This window comes from Diabrotica virgifera, chromosome 10 (genome assembly GCF_917563875.1).
Source record: "Diabrotica virgifera virgifera chromosome 10, PGI_DIABVI_V3a".
Taxonomy (NCBI): Eukaryota; Metazoa; Arthropoda; class Insecta; order Coleoptera; family Chrysomelidae; genus Diabrotica; species Diabrotica virgifera.
The window spans coordinates 133,868,997-133,889,696 of NC_065452.1; the positions used below are offsets into that span (position 1 = coordinate 133,868,997).

General features: G+C 31.6%; 1 protein-coding gene across 1 annotated transcript in view; it reads left to right on the forward strand.

Moving 5' to 3' along the window:
* LOC126893418 (UDP-xylose and UDP-N-acetylglucosamine transporter) overlaps positions 1 to 20,700 on the forward strand; it is a 90,354-nt gene that overhangs the window by 13,892 nt on the left and 55,762 nt on the right. The gene's annotated exons all lie outside the window — the stretch shown is intronic.

Consider the following 20,700-nt stretch of genomic DNA (forward strand, 5'->3'; position numbering starts at 1 on the left):
TGACACAGACTTGGAATTTGACTGTAGATATGTCGAGGAACCTATAGTAACTGACTGTGCGCATGCGCACATTAAGTATATTTATTTCTTTGAAATTATATAATAGAAGTATAACTTCTTACGTGCGTACAAAGTACACACACATTCTTTTTTTTTTACATTAAAATTTTTGCGTATGTGGTCACTACAACTTCTGTATGTACCCTGACGGTTAATGGAGAGATGGATAATCGAGGTTCCACTGTACATAATATAAATAATAAACAAATCACACATTATAATTGCAAAAGCATGAAATACATATGCATAGTACATCTAAATTACGTACAGAAGTCTTTTTTTGTGATTTTTTATATGCACTTTTCTGTAGAAAGTATCCACCGCATAAAATGAGACCTTCCTGTACAGTTGCATTTCCCTAAAAAATTTGATGCTTCGTTTTCCACTCCAGATATGAAAACAACACCTTGTAAGTTATGGAGTCTTTCAACTATTTCGTACAAATCTATTACAGAGAGAGAGAGACATACTTTATTGATACAATGTACCAAAAGGCCATCGACCGAAGTCTTTCAGCCAATTTACACAATTAATATATGTACATTAATACAGTATATGTTTTTTGTTAATATTAATACAATAATTAAAAAAAAAATTTGTATGTGGCGGTAATCACAATATCACTGACAATTAGTTACAATACAGATGATGATTTAAATAGAGTTGTTTATTATCTTGATGTGTAGCAGATTTCTTCAAAAAGAGTTCTTCTTGGATATCTACGGGCACTGTCCTCTGGTATCTTCACAATGTGGGGCTCAATCAAATTTTTGTTATTGTCATTAATAAAGAGATATTTAAACAGCTTCTTCTTCTTCTACGGCACTACAGCCCAAATTGAGCCTTGGCCTCCTTTATTTTTTTGCCTCCACCCTTGCCTGTCTGTGGCTGCTCTTCTCCATACACGGACTCCTAAAAGGGCTTGTGCGTCGCTGTTTACTGTGTCTTCCCAGCGCTTTCGTGGCTTCCCAACCGGTCTCTTTCCTTGCATTCTAGCATTCAGTGCTCGTTTTGGTAGCCTATCCTCTCCCATTCTTATCACATGTCCGGCCCATTGCAATCTTTTTAATCTAATGAAGTCTGACAGGGGCGTTTCCTTATAAAGTTGATAAAGCTCGTTGTTGTATCGACTTCTGAAGATTCCGTTTTCCCTCACAGGTCCTAGTATTCTCCTAAGTACTTTCCTTTCGAATGTGTCGAGTTTGTTTTTGGATGTTTCTTTCAGCACCCAGACTTCACTGCCATAGCATGTTATTGGTCGGATTAAGGTTTTATAGATTCTCATCTTTGTATTTCGGTGGACACTTTTTGACCGAAATATATGGGAGAGGGCAAAATAAGCTCTGTTTGCCTGCGTTATTCTCTTCCTTATTTCTCCATCTTCTGATCCGTCGGCATATATTTCTACTCCCAGGTATGTAAACTTTTCAACCGTTTCAATACTCATTATTTTCCACTAAAAACATTGGTTATTAAAAATAAAAAATGTCCTGTAAATTGGTTTAATGACAACTTAAAAAAATATGAGAAATTATCTGCACTCTTATAAAATACGTGCTGATTCTACTAAAAATCCAATACATTACAACGAATATAAAAAATACAAAAATCATTATAATTCTGAGTTGAAAAACGCGAAAAAGATGGCTTATGAGAAATTAATATTAACATCAAAAAATAGATCCAAGACGTGTTGGAAGATAATTAACTATGAGCGTAACAAAACAAATAGTTCACATAATATAACAACCAATTTATCTTGTGACACTTTCAATAACTTTTTTGTTGAAATTGCTGAGAACATTATAAAAACCCTTCCTAATACATCAGACGACATAATCTTGAACTATCAAAACTTCCCAGCTCCATTGAGTTCATTCTTTCTATCTCCAACTACTCAACAAGAAGTATGGGAGGTTATAAATTCACTAAAAAATTCAAATTGTTTGGATACAAATGAGCTAAACGCTTCTTTTATAAAAAATACTTGTGAAATAATTACTGATCCTCATTAATAACATTTTTTCAATCGGGATATTTCCAACTGGATTTAAATACTCCAAAATTGTTCCTGTATTCAAGAAGGGCGATCGTGATCTTGTAGACAATTATAGACCAATTTCTATCGTTTCCATATTCAGTAAAATAATAGAAAAAATTCTGAAGCAACGCATAATATCGTACTTTGAAACCAATAACTTTCTTACCAGTTCACAATATGGGTTTAGAAAGGATCGTTCCACAACTCATGCACTCTTAGATGTGATGAGTGGCATAGTGGATGGCCTGGAGAAGCATAACCAAACTACTGTAACGTTGTGTGATCTTTCAAAGGCCTTCGACAGTGTTTCTCATGAAATTTTACTAAAAAAACTGCACTTTTACGGCATCAGAGGTACTCCTCTAGAACTAATTAAATCTTATCTAAGTGATAGATACCAAGCAGTCAGATACGGAAATTGTCTCTGAATTTAAGCATGGAGTTCCACAAGGTTCTGTTTTGGGCCCTCTATTATTTATTATATATGTTAATGACTTGCCCAATTTTATGGCTCCATGTAAAACAGTACTATTTGCAGATGACACTACTTTTATTTTTTCTGACAGAAATCGTTCTCTTTTAGAAACTAATTCTAGGAACATAAATTCAAATGCTCAATCATGGTTCGCAGCAAATAAACTTAGACTAAATGACACCAAAACTCAAAATTTATTCATTTCAACTAATCCATTCGATGCTCATGTGGAAAAAAATACTTTAAAATTGCTGGGCATGACAATTGACAACACACTGACTTGGTATAACCATATTGACCATCTCAAAGGCAAACTTTCCAGTACTTTATTTTTACTTAGACAACTAAAACTTGTTACAAGTGTTGATACCTTAAGAACAATTTATTTTTCTCTCTTCCATTCGTTTTTAAGCTATGGCGTTATTTTGTGGGGAAACTCTTGCAATGCACTAACAATATTTAAATTGCAAAAAAAAGCAATTAGAATAATTGCAAAAGTTGGTTACTTGGAATCTTGCAAACCATTATTTATTAAATATAAAATAATGCCCTTGCCAACACTATGGCTATACAATGTTCTCGTGGAAACACACAAAACTGCAGATACTTTAGTTAAACAGTCTGACTTGCATAATTACAGCACAAGAGGTGCAAATAATATCAGAACAGTCAAATATCGTTTGAGTAAATCACAAAAAACTCAATTGATTTTAACATATATAATGTCCTACCTATAGATTTTAAAAACCTTACAATCAATAAATTTAAAGTCATTCTGAAAAAATATCTACTGAGATTTGCTTTTTATTCTGTTAGTGAATATTTCGATCATTTTAAAGCAGTATCATGGACATGAATATTACTCTATGAATATTACTATGTTTTCCGATGTCATATTTTGTAAATGTGCGTGAATGTAATTATATTTCTATATGTTATATTGTATATATGTACACATTATCTCATGTATTTTATAATATCAAATTGACTTGCTACAATTCAAAAATTTTTTTTGTAAACGTAGTCAATAAATTTTTGAATCTTTGAATGTCATCTTCATGTATAATGTTTTCTGGGACTATATTTCTTCTCGTCTGAGTCATTATTTTTGTTTTTTCTGTGTTAATTTCCAGACCTAGCATTTTTGTTCGTGTTTTTAACTCTGCATATGTTTCCTGTGCTCCTGTTGATGTTCTACTCATAATATTAATATCATCAGCATAAGCGGCCAGTTGAACCGTTCGGTTGGTCAGTAGATTTCCTCGTCCAGTTTGCATTTGCCTAACCGCATACTCCAGTGCCAGGTTAAACAATGTTGGGGCCAGCCCATCTCCCTGTTTTAGTCCCTGCGAAATGTTAAAAAAGTCTGTCCGGTGGTTTTGTATTCGTACACATGCCTGAGTTTCATCCATTGTGGCTTTAATGAGTCTTATTAACTTAGTGTAATGAGTCTATTTAAACAGCTTATTGAGTCTCATTAATAAGTTCAATTCCAGTTTTATCATACAGCATTCTGTTTGATGGATTATGAAGTGGATTATCAGGATGACGCATTCTAGTAATTTGTCGAAGGCTAGAGTTGTTTCAGCCACTTTTATATTAATTTTGGCAGGACCTTTAGAATTATAGAAAATTGTAGAACCATACTCCAGAATGGGCCTGCAAATAATTTTATAAATATTGGCTGCTGTTTCAATCGTAATTCCCTCAAATTTTCTATTACTCAAATTGCATTTTTAAGGTTTTATCAAAATATCGTCACCTCAAATCACTTGATGGAAACTCTACGCTAAGGGAGATTCATAATGAAAGAATTATTTATTCTGTTATCTTTTTATGGTAGATATTTATGTATATAAGTACATATGTACAGACATAAGAAATAAATGAATGGGTCTGCTGAACACCGTAAGTGCCACATCACTCGTTTTTAAAAAATCGAAAAAGAAGTTTTAAAAAAGAGTTAGTAATTTTAGTATTTTAAGAGTTAGTAATAAAGTTTGTAGATACAAATTACAAACTGTATTACTCACCCTTAAAATGTATAAACTCGCAATTATTACAATTTAACACTTTTTCTTCTACTTCTCAAAAACAAACAATGTGGCGGTTACAACGTTATTCGGCAAACCCATTCAAATGTTCAGGTTATCTGTGCCATGTCCGGTCCCGAGGAGCACTGATAATCAAGGCTCTACTGTAAATGTAATCCTCATTTCAATCAACTGTTGCTAGTCCAATATAAACACAATATGTAACTTACACATGCCACAAGAAAATAGTTTCAAAACCTTATCTCTATCATATTTTCTCCAATTGGTCACCAGCCACCTCTATTGATGGAATTATAAAACTTGGTTGTTTAAATTCTGATATTTTCTAATGGACCAAGCAACGTCGGGAAAACAGTGATTTTAAGACACTTGGTTTTTTAATATATTATTCCCTATGCTTCCTTGAACACCTTACCGCCCATCTGGCTACTGAGACAGGTTGCATTCATTACTGCGCAGCGCACCTGTACAGGTAAATATATCGAATTTAAAATTATTTTAAGACGAAAAATTTTTTTTTGCCATTACTTTTTAAACATTATTAGAAATATGAATTATAATTGCCAGGCATTTCTGTGGTTGCTAAATATGCGCCAGACGCTATTTTTTATAAATAATAATTGAAAAATTAAGTCATTTTAGTATGTCTGAAATTTTAATATTATATTATTTACACATAAATAAATGCAAAATTAATTTGCCAGGCATTAATTCGGTTGCATTCATCAGCCAGATGGATTTAGGGCCGGTACTTTATGTCCCGGTTAAACCTCGGTTAGCTAACCGGGGTTTAATCGGGACAGAAAAGTACCTCATAGAGCCTCTTGCGTTGTAATAAAAGCAATTATAATTATTATTATAATTATTTATGAATATAATAATAAGTATAATTGCGTTTATGTCTATGTTATGCATATATTTCTGTCCCGATTAAACCCCGGTTAACTAACCGGCTGTTAACGGAGACATAAAGTACCGGCCCTTAAAATCATAAAAATAATGTGTATTTTCAGCAAAACGATCGCTGCTTGGGTTAAGAAACTAGACAAACAAAAGATACGACAATTTCGGGGGTGAATGTTGTCCGCACATGTTATTAAGATGGCCAGTCACAGTCGCAATAAATTCACAGTTTGTTAACGATTCTTGTCGAGTTTCTATTTAGTGAAAAGTAATTGTGATACAATATAATGGCAAATAAAATACAATGTGTGTTTTGCAAGGAAAAAAAACGAGAATATAATAACTTTTGTGGATGAAAAACTGTTAAAGTGTAAAGAAGTTTTGAGTGCGCGTATGAAATACAATTTAAAATATAATAATGTACAGTTACCGGACCAAGTGAATACCACTGATGGATACCATAAAAAATGTTACAATTCTTTAGCAGCCTTAATGGCTAAGTATCGTAACATATCTGACATTAATTCAGTTTTGTCAAATCTTCCTCATACATCAAGTTCTTCGCTGTCAAGTGTGAGTGACTGTTTTAGATAGTGATGAATTTTCCAATTTATCGTCGACCGGTTTTTCTGAACATCTAGTTCTAAGACATTATTACCAAAAGCTTCAATTAGTATAAGTGAAACAGTGGCATATGACGAGGCTTCTTCAAGTTCATGTACCAGTTCAAATTTCCAAGAAACAAACTTTTGTCCTGAAATCCCGCCGATTGATGATCATCAGTCAACAGACACAGGTAATAAAAGAATATGTTTTTATTGTGGAAAAGATAGAAAACAATTGAAGTGTAAGAAACAAATTCTACATTCCTGTAATGTTGTTAAGATATATGATAAAATAACAGAGTGGGTAACAAAATTACAAAATCAGGAGTTATTAAAAAAAATTAATGATAGTAGAGCTTTAAATAGTTTAATTTTTTATCATCATTCATGTGAATTGGAATATTTAAATGAATATAAAAAAATTATTTCTGATACTACACGTACCTCCTGGCACAATGTGAGAGATATTCACATGAATATTTTTAAATAAATTGTGTCCATAATTGAAGAAACAGTAGTAGCAAAAAATAAATATCTGTTATTAGCTTCTCTTTATGACACATACAACGACGAATTACAAGAAGAGTTAACACTTCAACCTGATGCAGATGTCCATGTAATTACAAATAATCAGCTTGAAGAAAAAATATTAAAACATTTTAAGCAAATTAAGATTGTAACAAAAAAGAAGAAAAAAATTATGCATAAAAATAGTCATTTATTGGAAGATGAAGATATTGTGACACTTGAAGAAAATGATCTTATCGATAAAGTTGTGTACGTTTTGATGAAAATATATATCATTTTAAATTATTTTAAATCCATCTGGCTGATAACTGCAACCGAGTTAATGTCTGGCAAATTAATTTTGCATTTATTTATGTGTTAATAATATAATATTAAAGTTACAGACATACTAAAATGATTTACATTTTTCTATTATTATTTATAATAAATAGCGTCTGGCGCGCATTTAGCAACCACAGAAATGTCTGGCAATTATAATTCATGTTTTTAATAATGTTTGAGAAGTAATGACAAAAAAATTTTTTGTCTTAAACTAATTTCAAATATATTTACCTGAATCTTTTGTTTGTCTTATTTCTTAACACAGCCAGCGTACGTTTTGATGAAAATATATATCATTTTAAATAATTTTAAATCCATCTGGCTGATTACTGCAACCGAGTTAATGTCTGGCAAATTAATGTTGCATTTATTTATGTGTTAATAATATAATATTAAAATTACAGACATACTAAAATGATTTACATTTTTCTATTATTATTTATAATAAATAGCGTGTGGCGCGCATTTAGCAACCACAGAAATGTCTGGCAATTATAATTCATGTTTCTAATATTGTTTGAGAAGTAATGACAAAAAGTTTTTTGTCTTAAACTAATTTCAAATATATTTACCTGAATCTTTTGTTTGTCTTATTTCTTAACACAGCCAGCGTACGTTTTGATGAAAATATATATCATTTTAAATAATTTTAAATCCATCTGGCTGATTACTGCAACCGAGTTAATGTCTGGCAAATTAATGTTGCATTTATTTATGTGTTAATAATATAATATTAAAATTACAGACATACTAAAATGATTTACATTTTTCTATTATTATTTATAATAAATAGCGTGTGGCGCGCATTTAGCAACCACAGAAATGTCTGGCAATTATAATTCATGTTTCTAATATTGTTTGTGAAGTAATGACAAAAAATTTTTTGTCTTAAACTAATTTCAAATATATTTACCTGAATCTTTTGTTTGTCTTATTTCTTAACACAGCCAGCGTACGTTTTGATGAAAATATATATCATTTTAAATGATTTTAAATCCATCTGGCTGATTACTGCAACCGAGTTAATGTCTGGCAAACTAATTTTGCATTTATATATGTGTAAATAACGTAATATTAAAATTTCAGACATACTAAAATGATTTAAATTTTTCAATTATTATTTATAAAAAGTAGCGTCTGGCGCATATTTAGCAACCACAGAAATGCCTGGCAGTTATAATTTATATTTCTAATAATGTTTAAAAAGTAATGGCAAAAAAATTTTTCGTCTTAAAATGATTTTAAATTCGATATATTTACCTGTACAGGTGCGCTGCACAGTAATGAACGCAACCTGTCTCAGTAGCCAGATGGCCGGGAAGGTGTTCGAGGATTCATAGGGAATAATATATTAAAGAATCAGCTATCTTAAAATACTTTCTCGAAAACGTTGAGAGCCATTTAGACTATAGCGTCTGGCACGTATTTAGCAACCACAGAAATGTCTGGCAATTATAATTCATATTTCTAATAATGTTTAAAAAGTAATGGCAAAAAATTTTTCGTCTTAAAATAATTTTAAATTCGATATATTTACCTGCACAGGTGCGCTGCGCAGTAATGAACGCAACCTGTCTCAGTAGCCAGATGGCCGGTAAGGTGTTCTAGAATGCATAGGGAATATTATATTAAAGAATCAGCCGTCTTAAAATAGTTGCTCGAAAACGTTGCTAGCTCTTAGACCATAAATCAAACTGCACTTTTTGTTAAGCTTGAGCTTTCTATGGGCTTCTATATTTGAGGGTATCATCCAAATACTGAAAAAGGGGGATAAAACTTTTGGTCGTCGTCATTCACTGGTTGTAATTGTAGCATTTATACATTAACTTCAAACGTATTGTGTTCTGCTTATACTTTATTTATTTTTTTTTGTTCAACAGGTTTGTTCCATCCATTGTGCATATTGGAAGTGGAAATGGATAAGTCTGCGCATTTAAAAGAAGTTTGCCTTTTTGGTTTTACTATTTGATAGTGTTATTTAACTCATTCACTGCTGGTCACACCACGCTGGCGTGCTTGGCTCCATGCTGACCCCTCCTAGTAGTCACAACTCAAAAAAAAAAATTTTATATTTTTAGCAGAATTAATACACTATGTCGAGCTTCAAAAACCATTGTAACTGACTAAAATAGTTATTATAGTATCTTTAACAGTTTTTGAATTAAACCCAAAAAAGTTCTAGCGCAAATTTTAAATGTCATTTTTTTGATACTTTACTTTTTTGACTTATGACACTTCGAGCAGAGGCGCGATATTTGCCTGAATATAAAATGCTGTCTCAATTTGGCAATTGCTTAGTAGAAAATACTTTTGAATATGACAGCTGTACAAGATTTCTCAGAAGAGTATCTTCTGATAAATGAAGACACAAGTGCGTGAAGGGTCTATGTAACATTTGCAAGTTATTGAAAAAAATAAAAAGTTTTTATACTAAAACTATTTTACTATAAGATCTAAAAAGACTAAATTTATAGGATAGGTAGTCCTAAAACTAATATATTTATTAACACTATTAAAAAAATATTTATTATATATTTTTTATATATAAAAAGTGTACATAGATCCTTTATGCACTTACATTTTAAAATTTACTGTGTACATAGATCGTTTACGCTCTAGTAACTTAGAAAATATTAATTTTAAAACGTGTTTGGCTTGTTTGAAAGATTTTGAGGTTCGAACCACTTACTTTTAACATAAAAAACATGTTTTGAAAAATTTGTCAAATAGACCCTTCATGCACTTGTGTCTTCAAATGTTTACAGCATGCACATTTGAAAGATTTTACTTAAATAACATAACTTTATTATCAGATGATGAAGTTTTCAATCCTAATAGCATTATTAATACTATTTAAAAATATTAAAAACATTACTAAAAGATTTTTAAATTGAAAACTTATTACATACTTAGGCTTCTAAAATTTGCAGGGCATATGGATGCTGAAGCGAAGAAGAGAGTCGAAAATCGCGATTCAGAGGACTGGACTGCGCTCCGTATTCTAATTGAAAAATAAGATTGTTTTGCCTTCGTATTGCAACTGAATTAAAAATGAAATTTTTACTTTATTTTTATATTAGTCTTTACTCCTTTGAGTAACTAGGACCATTCTCTGTTGGAATTTACCAGCTGAACAGACGGGGTCGTGAATTGTAAGTTTTTGAATTCCCTCTTGTCTTCTTCGCTTCAGCATCCATATGGCTTGCAAATTTTAGAAGCCTTGGAGGTGTTACCAAGGAAATGGACCAATAAGTTTTCAATTTAAAAATCTTTTAGTAATGTTTTTAATATTTTTAAATATTATTAATAATGCTATTAGGATTGAAAACTTCATCTTTTAATTGCCAGATGATGCTAGTCACCTAATATTTTCACTTCAGTTGCAATGGGTGGGAAAAGCTCTCGGTACTGATCGGTTAGAATATGGAGAACAAGCCTACGTTCTCTCCGATGAGACTCCAATTAGAGTCGAAAATCGCGATTCAGAGGATTGGACGCTCCGTATTCTAATTGAAAAATAAGATTGTTTTGCCTTCGCATTGCAACTGAATTAAAAATTTTTATTTTATTTTTTTTTAACTTTATTATCATTTTAAATAGTTTGACCCTGTCACTAATTTTATCTCATGGTCTATTTTATGTTAATGTTATGGGAAAACCGTTAGAGCAACTTTTCACATTTCTGTTTAAACTTGTTTCCGTTATATTAATATATGCGATTGCACACTGAAGAAAAACATTACAGGTGGGAAAGTTGTTATAAGCAGGTCTTCCAAAATTAATTTAAAATGCCCCATGAGAACACACTGAAGAAAAATCTTAAGAATGTGCGATTTGATCAAAACAGTCATGTCGAAAGAGCAGTTAAATAAATGTGTTTGCACACTGAAAAACATACAAATATTATAGTTTTCACTGCAGAGGACGCAGAGGCGCTCCGTATTCTAATTGAAAAATAAGATTGTTTTGCCTTCGCATTGCAACTGAATTAAAAATGAAATTTTTATTTTATTTTTATATTAGTCTTTACTCCTTTGAGTAACTAGGTCCATTTTCTGTTGGAATTTACCAGCTGAACAGACGGGGTCGTGAATTGTAAGTTTTTGAATTCCCTCTTGTCTTCTTCGCTTCAGCATCCATATGGCTTGCAAATTTTAGAAGCCTTGGAGGTGTTACCAAGGAAATGGACCAATAAGTTTTAAATTTAAAAATCTTTTAGTAATGTTTTTAATATTTTTAAATATTATTAATAATGCTATTAGGATTGAAAACTTCATCTTTTAATTGCCAGATGACGCTAGTCACCTAATATTTTCACTTCAGTTGCAATGGGTGGGAAAAGCTCTCGGTACTGATCGGTTAGAATATGGAGAACAAGCCTACGTTCTCTCCGATGAGACTCCAATTAGAGTCGAAAATCGCGATTCAGAGGATTGGACTGCGCTCCATATTCTAATTGAAAAATAAGATTGTTTTGCCTTCACATTGCAACTGAATTAAAAAATTTTATTTCATTTTTTTTTTAACTTTATTATCATTTTAAATAGTTTGACCCTGTCACTATTTTTATCTCATGGTCTATTTTATGTTAGTGTTATGGGAAAACCGTTAGAGCAACTTTTCACATTTCTGTTTAAACTTGTTTCCGTTATATTAATATATGCGATTGCACACTGAAGAAAAACATTACAGGTGTGAAAGTTGTTATAAGCAGGTCTTCCAAAATTAATTTAAAATGCCCCATGAGAACACACTGAAGAAAAATCTTAAGAATGTGCGATTTGATCAAAACAGTCATGTCGAAAGAGCAATTTAAATAAATGTGTTTGCACACTGAAAAGCATACAAATATTATAGTTTTCACCAGTTGTCTTAATCCAACTGTCACGTTCATGTCATAAGTACTTTTCTTGTGAAAAGCATTTGTTTGATGAAATGGCAAACGGTTTGGGAGAATTCTTCAAAATTGTCATATTTGTAAAGTGTCCCTCCACGTGCAATCATATATTTATATAAATTGCTCTTTGTAGAAAACTGCTTTGAACAAATTTCACATAGGTAAGATTTTTCTCCAGTGTGTTCTCATATAGTTTTTTAGTTACTCTAAGAAGAACTATTCAAAACAAATTTCACATTTGTAAGGTTTTTCTCCAGTGTGTAATCGCATATATTTATATAAAATACTCAATTAAACTGATTGTGATACTGGATTGAAAAGCTTGAAAGGGTTTGCTTGAAAAGGTTGTTGCTACACTGGGTTAAACCTTACAAATGTTGGAAGTAATTTTATTTTATAATGGTAAACTTAAGTGCATTCTTGATCAGAGTATTTGTAAAACTATTACATTCACATTTCCTATATGTTGTATGTATATAAATGTATTTTTTTATGTATCCTAAATGTTTCCTTTGCATGTATGTGCCTCCTAGGGGCAGGGTACGGACAACGACACACCGGCTTTAAGGGCAGTCCTTACAGTAGGGATCCTGGCCTTACAGAATTATTTAAGCAGATACACGGTATTAGTGTATTTTGGTTCAATTTGTGGTGTCTCGGCTAAAACATACAATAAAGGAATAGAAGAGCCACGTGGCTTGAAATTTAGTAGAACTTAAACTAGTTTATGGAGCTATTTGGAAATTGCTTCAGTAGAAAATACTTTTGGATATGATATAGCTGTACAAGATTTTTCAGAAGGGTATCTTCTGATAAATATTTACAGCATACTTATTTAAAAGGTTTTACTCAAACAACTTATCATTGTTTTAAATAGTTTTTCCCTGTCAACAATTTATCTCATGGTCTATTTTACTTTAGTGTTCTGGGAAAACCGTTATAGCAACTTTTCACATTTTTGTTTAAACTTGTTTCCGTTATATTAATATATGCGCTTGCACACTGAAGAAAAACGTTACAAATGTGAAAGTTGTTATAAGCAGGTCTTCCAAAATTAATTTAAAATACCCCATGAGAGAACACACTGCAGAAAAATCTTTAGAATGTGCGATTTGATCAAAACAGTTATCTCAAAAGAGCAATTTAAATAAATATGTGTTTGCACACTGAAAAAACAATTACAAATATTAAAGCTTTCACGAGTTGTCTGAACCCAACTGATACGTTCATGTCATAAGTACTTTTCTTGTGAAAAGCATTTGTTTGATGAAATGCCGAACGGGTTATGAGAACTTTTCAAATTTGTCATATTTGTAAAGTGTCCCTCCAATGTGCAATCATATATTTATTTAAATTGCTCTTTTTAGAAAACTGCTTTGAACAAATTTCACATTCGAAAGGTTTTTCTCCAGTGTGTGTTCTCATATGGTTTTTCAATTACTTTAGGAAGAACTATTTAAAACAAATTTCACATTTGTAAGGTTTTTCTCCAGTGTGCAATCGCATATATTTATATAAAATACTCATTTAATTAAACAAACTGTTGATTGTAGAACTAAAAACGGTTGGATTGTACACTGGGTTAAACCTTACAAATGTTGAAATAAGTTGGAAGTAATTTTATGTATGTAAACTTTAGGGCATTAAAGTATTCGTAAAACCTTGTTTATCTACAATAAAATACAAATATTCAAAATAGTGCTCCGTAAAACTGGTTACAGTTCAAGTAGAAAGAAAATATACATTTTAATTTAATATTAACTTACATTAGATTCTAATAATTCACTTAGCTCATAAGGCCGTTTTACTAACATTAATTTTAATACTGATTTTTATGTGCTGTAATAGTGTTAAAATTTTGTCAAAAATAAATTCATCTACAATAAAACGTTTTTTTTTTTTTTTCAAACTATACTAAAAATACAAGGTGTCAGTGATGTAACGAATATCTGCATTAGCGAAATTTTTGTGAATATGAATATCAGAAAATAATAGTTTCAAGGTAATATAAGGTTAATAAAATCAAATTCTATTCACTTCTCATCTTTTTATATATATATATATATATATATATATATATATATATATATATATATAATTATCAGCTTTCACTTATATTTTATTATTTGGTATTATGTAATGATTCAGATTGATTTACACTAAATATCAATTAACTTCTCATAAATTTAGAAAACTACAAAAATAGAACCAAATTAAAAAACTGAATATACGCATTCGTGAATGTGGCAGATATTCGTATTCGCAAATGTTAAAAAAATAAAATTCGTTACATCATTACAAGGTGTAGCCTTGTTAGATAGAGCTCGAGATTAACAAGCAGAATTTTGCTTTCTACTTTGTGTCTCCTCATCTATCTGTCTAATCAAATACAAGAAAATGACAACTTGTTATAAAAATTGATTGAAAAGAAGATACATATTGCTAACTAATAATAAACAGATACAATCACACAATTATAGCATATTCTTGTTTGTTCTGTGATTTTTGTTTACATTGAGATCGCTAGTCTTCAGTGACTTGTGTGGTCCTAGCAGAGGCGGCTTTACCTATTGTGCGGTGCACACGGGCGCCGAGCGACAAAGGTCCTTTACTTTGTTTCAACATAAAATATGCTTTAAAACGATGAAGGCTGTTTTATCAGTTGAAGCACATTGCAATTTGAAATGGGCGTATCACTTACTTTTCTACACTGCTTACGTCAGACCCACGTGACTCCCTACTTGAAATTGATTTGAAGTAGGGAATGCGATCTACAATTCGATCTTTACTCAGTGGCGCCGGCGGACATTGACAACAAAATGCATTATTCTCCATTCAAATTATAGGCTATTGATTATATTCAAAATAAGATAGCTAAAAGGAACTATAACGTTAACGGGGTTTTATTATTTCAAATGGTCAATTGATATCTATATATATGAAAAAGCCGCGGAGTGCTACCATTTAAAGGGGTGCGTTTTGAGAAATGGGTGAATTAGTCCCTGGGCACAGGTTACATTAGGGTGAGCTCTATGCACTTTTGGTACAAACATATCTACATGAAAATTGTTCCTGGTTAAATTTTAACTTAACTTTTTTTTTCTTGTACATGAATATACTATATTGCTCAATAAAGAGGGCTTACTTTCTGTTCTTTAAAATGGTGTATCATCTATATTTAAATATGTAATGGAAACCGATTGATTCTTTGATATTTTTTTACCTGTATTATTTAAAATTATTTCTTTTACAAAAATTCCATAAACATTAGTCTTAGAAAACATCACTTTAGTTAACGGTTGCAGTGGCGAAGCGTGACTTTTTCTAAAGTGTTACCAAAACTAGATGTAAAAAAATCTTATTGAAAAATAGTTATTTATGAAACCGTTCGTGAAGTATGCTTTTTGCAAACGCACGCGATATTTAGAGCACGAGCGACAACGGAGCGAGTGCTATACATCGCGTAAGTTCGCAAAAAGTACTTCACGCACAGTTTCATACAATATTTTATCTACGATAAACAAATAAAAAACTAACTCTTCGTCACTGGAATTCATTTCTATTCTACAATTTTTAGAACTTTGACATTTAAAAATCCTATCTACTTTCAAACCACAAAACTGTCAAAAATTGTGTTGTAAGTTAGGGTGACCAGATCATAAACTTAAAAAAACGGGACACATCCAAGGAGTAGTAGCGTAAAATTTTTCTCTGGGGAGGGGGGTTGGCTTATTTTTTTGTATTGTTTGTGAAAGACAAGTTACATTTTCCTACTTTTTTATATATTTTTCATATGCCCTGGGGGAAAGGGGGTTTAACCTCCAAGTCCCCTCTCAGAGGGTTTAACCTTCAAAAGCGCTTTTGATATAATCAATCGGACGAAAATGATGGAGGAAATAGAGAATGTTGGAATCCCAGAAATATTAAGACAAATTATGCTAACAGTAAGCCTAAAGAACACCAAAGCAAGGATTCAACGAACAACTTCTAAGGAGATAAATGTAAATAAATGAGTGAAATAAGGTGACTGTCTCCCCGGCACTATTATTTAATCTGATATTGAAAGTAATCATAAGGAGGACAAACTTTTATCCACCTTTAGCTACTTGGGAGTAACAATAGGGAAAACCGGAAAAGAGAGAACAGAAGAAAGAATTCTGAAAGGCAGAAAAACATATGGAATGATTAGAAATCTGTTGAGAAACAAGACAAGTATAATATGAATCAATATAAGACCTGTTGATACATATGGGATGGAAACAACGACGATTAATAAGAAAGAGGAACATAGCATTCCGAAATTTGAACGAACAATAATGAGAACAATACTGGACCACAATGTAATAAGAGAGGGAGAAATAATAATGAAAACAAATGCAGAAATTGAAGAAAAAATACGAGACATTTAAGCGTCCCGAGAGACTTTTTCGGGACACCGGGACAAATCGTTAAAAAACGGGAAAATCCCGTTTTTTCGGGACGTTCGGCCACCCTATTATAAGTCATTGCTCATATCGCACCTTGAAAACCATAGGGCAGTAACTGCAAAAATCATAATATTGAGTTATGAGCATTTTAAGTTTTTGTAAAGTTAATTTTATTTACTGTAATTCCAAAAATTAAGCTGCAAACCTGGTATTTGGCACAATTGTCTTTAGTTTTACATACATATTTTTATATGAATTAAGAAGTACGTAAAATTTCCCCCAGGAAATAGGTATTTTAGCACATACGGCCATATGGTATTAAAAAATATATCAATTTTCGCACATGATACAGTAAAAATTCATATAAAATAACAGTTTTTTTATTGATTGTACTTATTTATTACAAATTTTTAGTGTTAACACTTAATCAAAGTCTTGCATATTATAATCTGTCGCTTATATAATGTCTGTCGGTTATAATTCGCTTTTCTTTTGGGATCTGCAGTACGACGTTGTATATCAATTTGTCTTGTCGCTTATTTCCAGTGTTGCAATCAAATATCTATGCAGCACTCTGTTTTGTTGCATTCAAAGGATGTTTCCTTAGTAGATCTTGCTTTCATTTTACGAGCGTGGGTCACATTTTGCACATATTGCCATATAGATCTGGGGTTTTTTTTCCAATTTTAGAATCGTAGAGCATCAACTACTGCAGATAATGCCTGATGGTATAAAAAGAAGAACCGATTTTTGACAAAAGCCATAGGGATGTATCTTTCTGGTGCCGAACTTAAAATTTTTTGCAGACGCTGCTATATAGCATTAAAAAATAGATTTTTTTTCTTATTAGACTACATTCAAAGGTCATTTCATGAAAAAATTGCAGATATTGCCATATGGTTTTCAAGGTGCGATATTGTCATAAATATGACAACGCGAAAGTTAAGGATACTTGATTATATGAAAGTGTGCCAAAAAACCCATTGAAAGTGTGCGAAAAAGTAAATCCCATTTAAAATACATTGTTACTTCACGCACACTTTAAACCCTTCACGCACTGCTATCTATAATGACAGTTTTCACAAACTAAAAACATACATAATATGACATAAAGTAGATAACAATTATTTTGAACCCCTCAAATATAAATTTTTGTTTTCAATCATGTGAGATAAAATTACTTTTTCAATCATGTGAGAAAGAACTAACAGTATCACCTACCTTGGTTGTAATCTAAATGAGAACTGGGACATGAGCAAAGAAATTAGAATACGTATAGAGAAGGCCAGAGCTGCATTCTTTAAGATAAAGAAACTTTTATGTGGAAACAACATTACTTTGAATCTTAAAATTAGATTAGTGAGATGTTATGTGTTCTCTACTCTTTTGTACGGTGTCGAAGGTTGGACTTTAACAGATACTCTTCTCAAGAAATTGGAAGCCTTTGAAATTTGGGTATACCGAAGAATCCTACGAATAAGTTGGGTGGATAGAGTTCGTAACGAAGTTGTTTTGCACCGGATGGGAAAAGTCACAGAAGTCGTCAGAACAGTTAAAAATCGAAAACTTGAATATTTTGGCCATGTTATGCGACACCCAGAGAGATATAATATACTCCATTTAATAATACAAGGCAAGGTAGACGGAAGAAGAGGGCCAGGTCGAAGAAGAACGTCATGGCTTAAAAACCTGAGAGAATGGTATAACAGATCCTCTGCATCCCTTTTCCGAGCTGCCGTTAACAAAATTACTATAGCCAATTTGATAGCCAACGTTCGATAATCGAGCACGGCACATGAAGAAGAAGAGATAAAATTAAACAAATCACTATTCCCAAATTATATGCATGTAATTATGTATACATGTATTATATGCATGTAATAGGTATAACAATAAATAATAAACAAACTAAACAGATTATTCTACAATAAAATTGACATCAAAAATAAACAAGTAGGGAACAGAACATATTTTGAAAACTAGTGTTTATATTTTAAATCTTCTATTTTCAATTTCATTTTTTTTTCAAAATTATATATAAAAAAATATACAAGGATAATGACTTTTCAAGTATAGTTGATCGATTACGCAGCAACATTCTTCCATGTTCAAATGCACGAATAGCTACTAAACTAACGTTACCATATTGTAAAATGGTGACAATACTGATATACACAGCGTGCCCGCGCCGTCTCTGGAGCCGTCATTCCTTCAAAATTTTCAGTCTCGACCGATAGCGAGATTCATCTTTCGTTACCAGAACTAGAAATGGTAAAACGGAGTATAATAACGTGCAACGGATTCAAATGTATTCACATGTAATCTCGCCAATATTTTCGTGCGTCTAGTTGGCTATTTACTGAATTAGGTAGGTACTACGTATTAACAAATATTTCTGTTGGTAAAAAATATAAATGGAATTATTTCATAGTAGTCATAAAATATTTATTTGCAAGATTTTTAACTGTTACCAATGGTAACAGTGGTTACATGGACGCTTCGACAGTGAACGGTTAACATTTAAAAAAATTTCAAAATCAAAGTCCATCTCTTCGTTAGCATTAGCTTCAATATCTCCCTCTGACACCTCGGTTAGCTTAGAGTTCCCACAATTAGTACCCATGCACATGCACCCTTTGCAGAATATTGAACAACTAATTCCTATCTTCCTACAACCGCAGTTTTTTGTACATCCCTTGGTACATTTACATACTATTTTTTCAAGCAAAGCTTGTGGTGCAGGAGCTTTGACAGTAAATATTGGAATTAATCCATATTTTGAAGTTTGCCCGGCCGAGTCAAGTGGATCCAAAGTATTACCTATAAAACATAAGATTCAATCATAACACACAATCACATAAAAAAGTTATAATGAGGAATTTAAAAAATAATCCTAAAATCAAAAATCGTTGCAAGTACTTATTACATTTTGAAAAAGCATATCTTATTCAAAAATAATCCTAGAATTTTTTATAATACGCCATTTTAAAGTAAACAGAATAAGCTTGCTTTTTTATTATACATATAATATATACCTAAATGTAGAAAAAAAAGTTATAATAGGAAATTTAAAAAATATAAAAACTCGTTAAAAGTATGAAGTCTTGAAAAAGATAACCTCTTTAAAAGAAGTTGTACAACATACAGTAGAACATTTTAAAGGTAATTGATTTCTATTCCTCTTGCATGTACCATTGCATATGCCTAAAGTTTCGTAGAAAAAAGTTACAGAACAATATTTGCGAAATAACCAGGAAAATTGCCCAAAATTGATGTGAGTGGCGTGGCGAACTTTTAAAAATCATATTTCGAAAACTGTAAATCCTAATGACCTCTACCAAACATCATTTTAAAGACAAAATATGTAAGTTTTTTTTTCTGTGAAGCAATGTCTATACATATATCCCCGTGGACAAAAGTTATGGGACAAAAACAAAATTTTTTTCTTTTGGGTTTCTTTGTGATTTTTCTTTTGAATATATTTTTGTAAAAAAAGTATCTTTGACTTTAAAAAGTTATATTTAGATAGGAAATTTAACCAGGAACAATTTTTATGTAGACGTGTTTGTACCAAAAGTGCATAGAACTCACCCTAATGTAACCTGTGCCCAGGGACTAATTCACCCATTTTTCAAAAACGCACCCCTTTAAATGGTAGCACTCCGCGGTTTTTTCATATACCTACACTGCGCGTCATAGAAAACGGGCACCCTAAAAAATGTCATTTTTTATGTCGCGTATCTCCTTAACCTGTTGTCCGATTTAAGGGATTTTTTGAATATATTATAGCCTTATTCTTTGTCAATATCCCTGTAATAATATTTGCGGACATACGATTATAAAGTAAACTGTCATTATTTTTTAATGCAGAATTACCCCTTAAAGTTGGTCGCACTTGTTTAGAAACACCCTGTACTGAAAAAGAACATGGCTAATTGTTAAAGTACCTAACTTTTGTATTATCCAACATAAGCGAATGAATCAAAAAATAGAATGTTGAGAAAACCTGAGGCTATAGTTGGCTTTTAATTTCAGTATTTTATAAATGTTAGGATATTCCACAGGGTGTCGCGAACTTTGAGAAAAAAACACAGTTTGATTCGTACACCCGGTATACAATGAAAATTACCTGTTAAGCAAAAATATTATTACAGAGATATTGACAAAGAATAAGGCTATAAGATATTCAAAAAATCACTTAAATCGGACAACAGATTTAGGAGATACGCAACCTCAAAAATTACCCATTTTTTAGGGTGCCCGTTTTCTATGACGCGCAGTTTATATACTCGTAGATTCATTGACCATATGAAATAATAAAACCCCGTTAACATTGTAGTTCCTTTCTATAGTACAAAATCAATAGCCTATTAGTTTTGTCAGGAATAC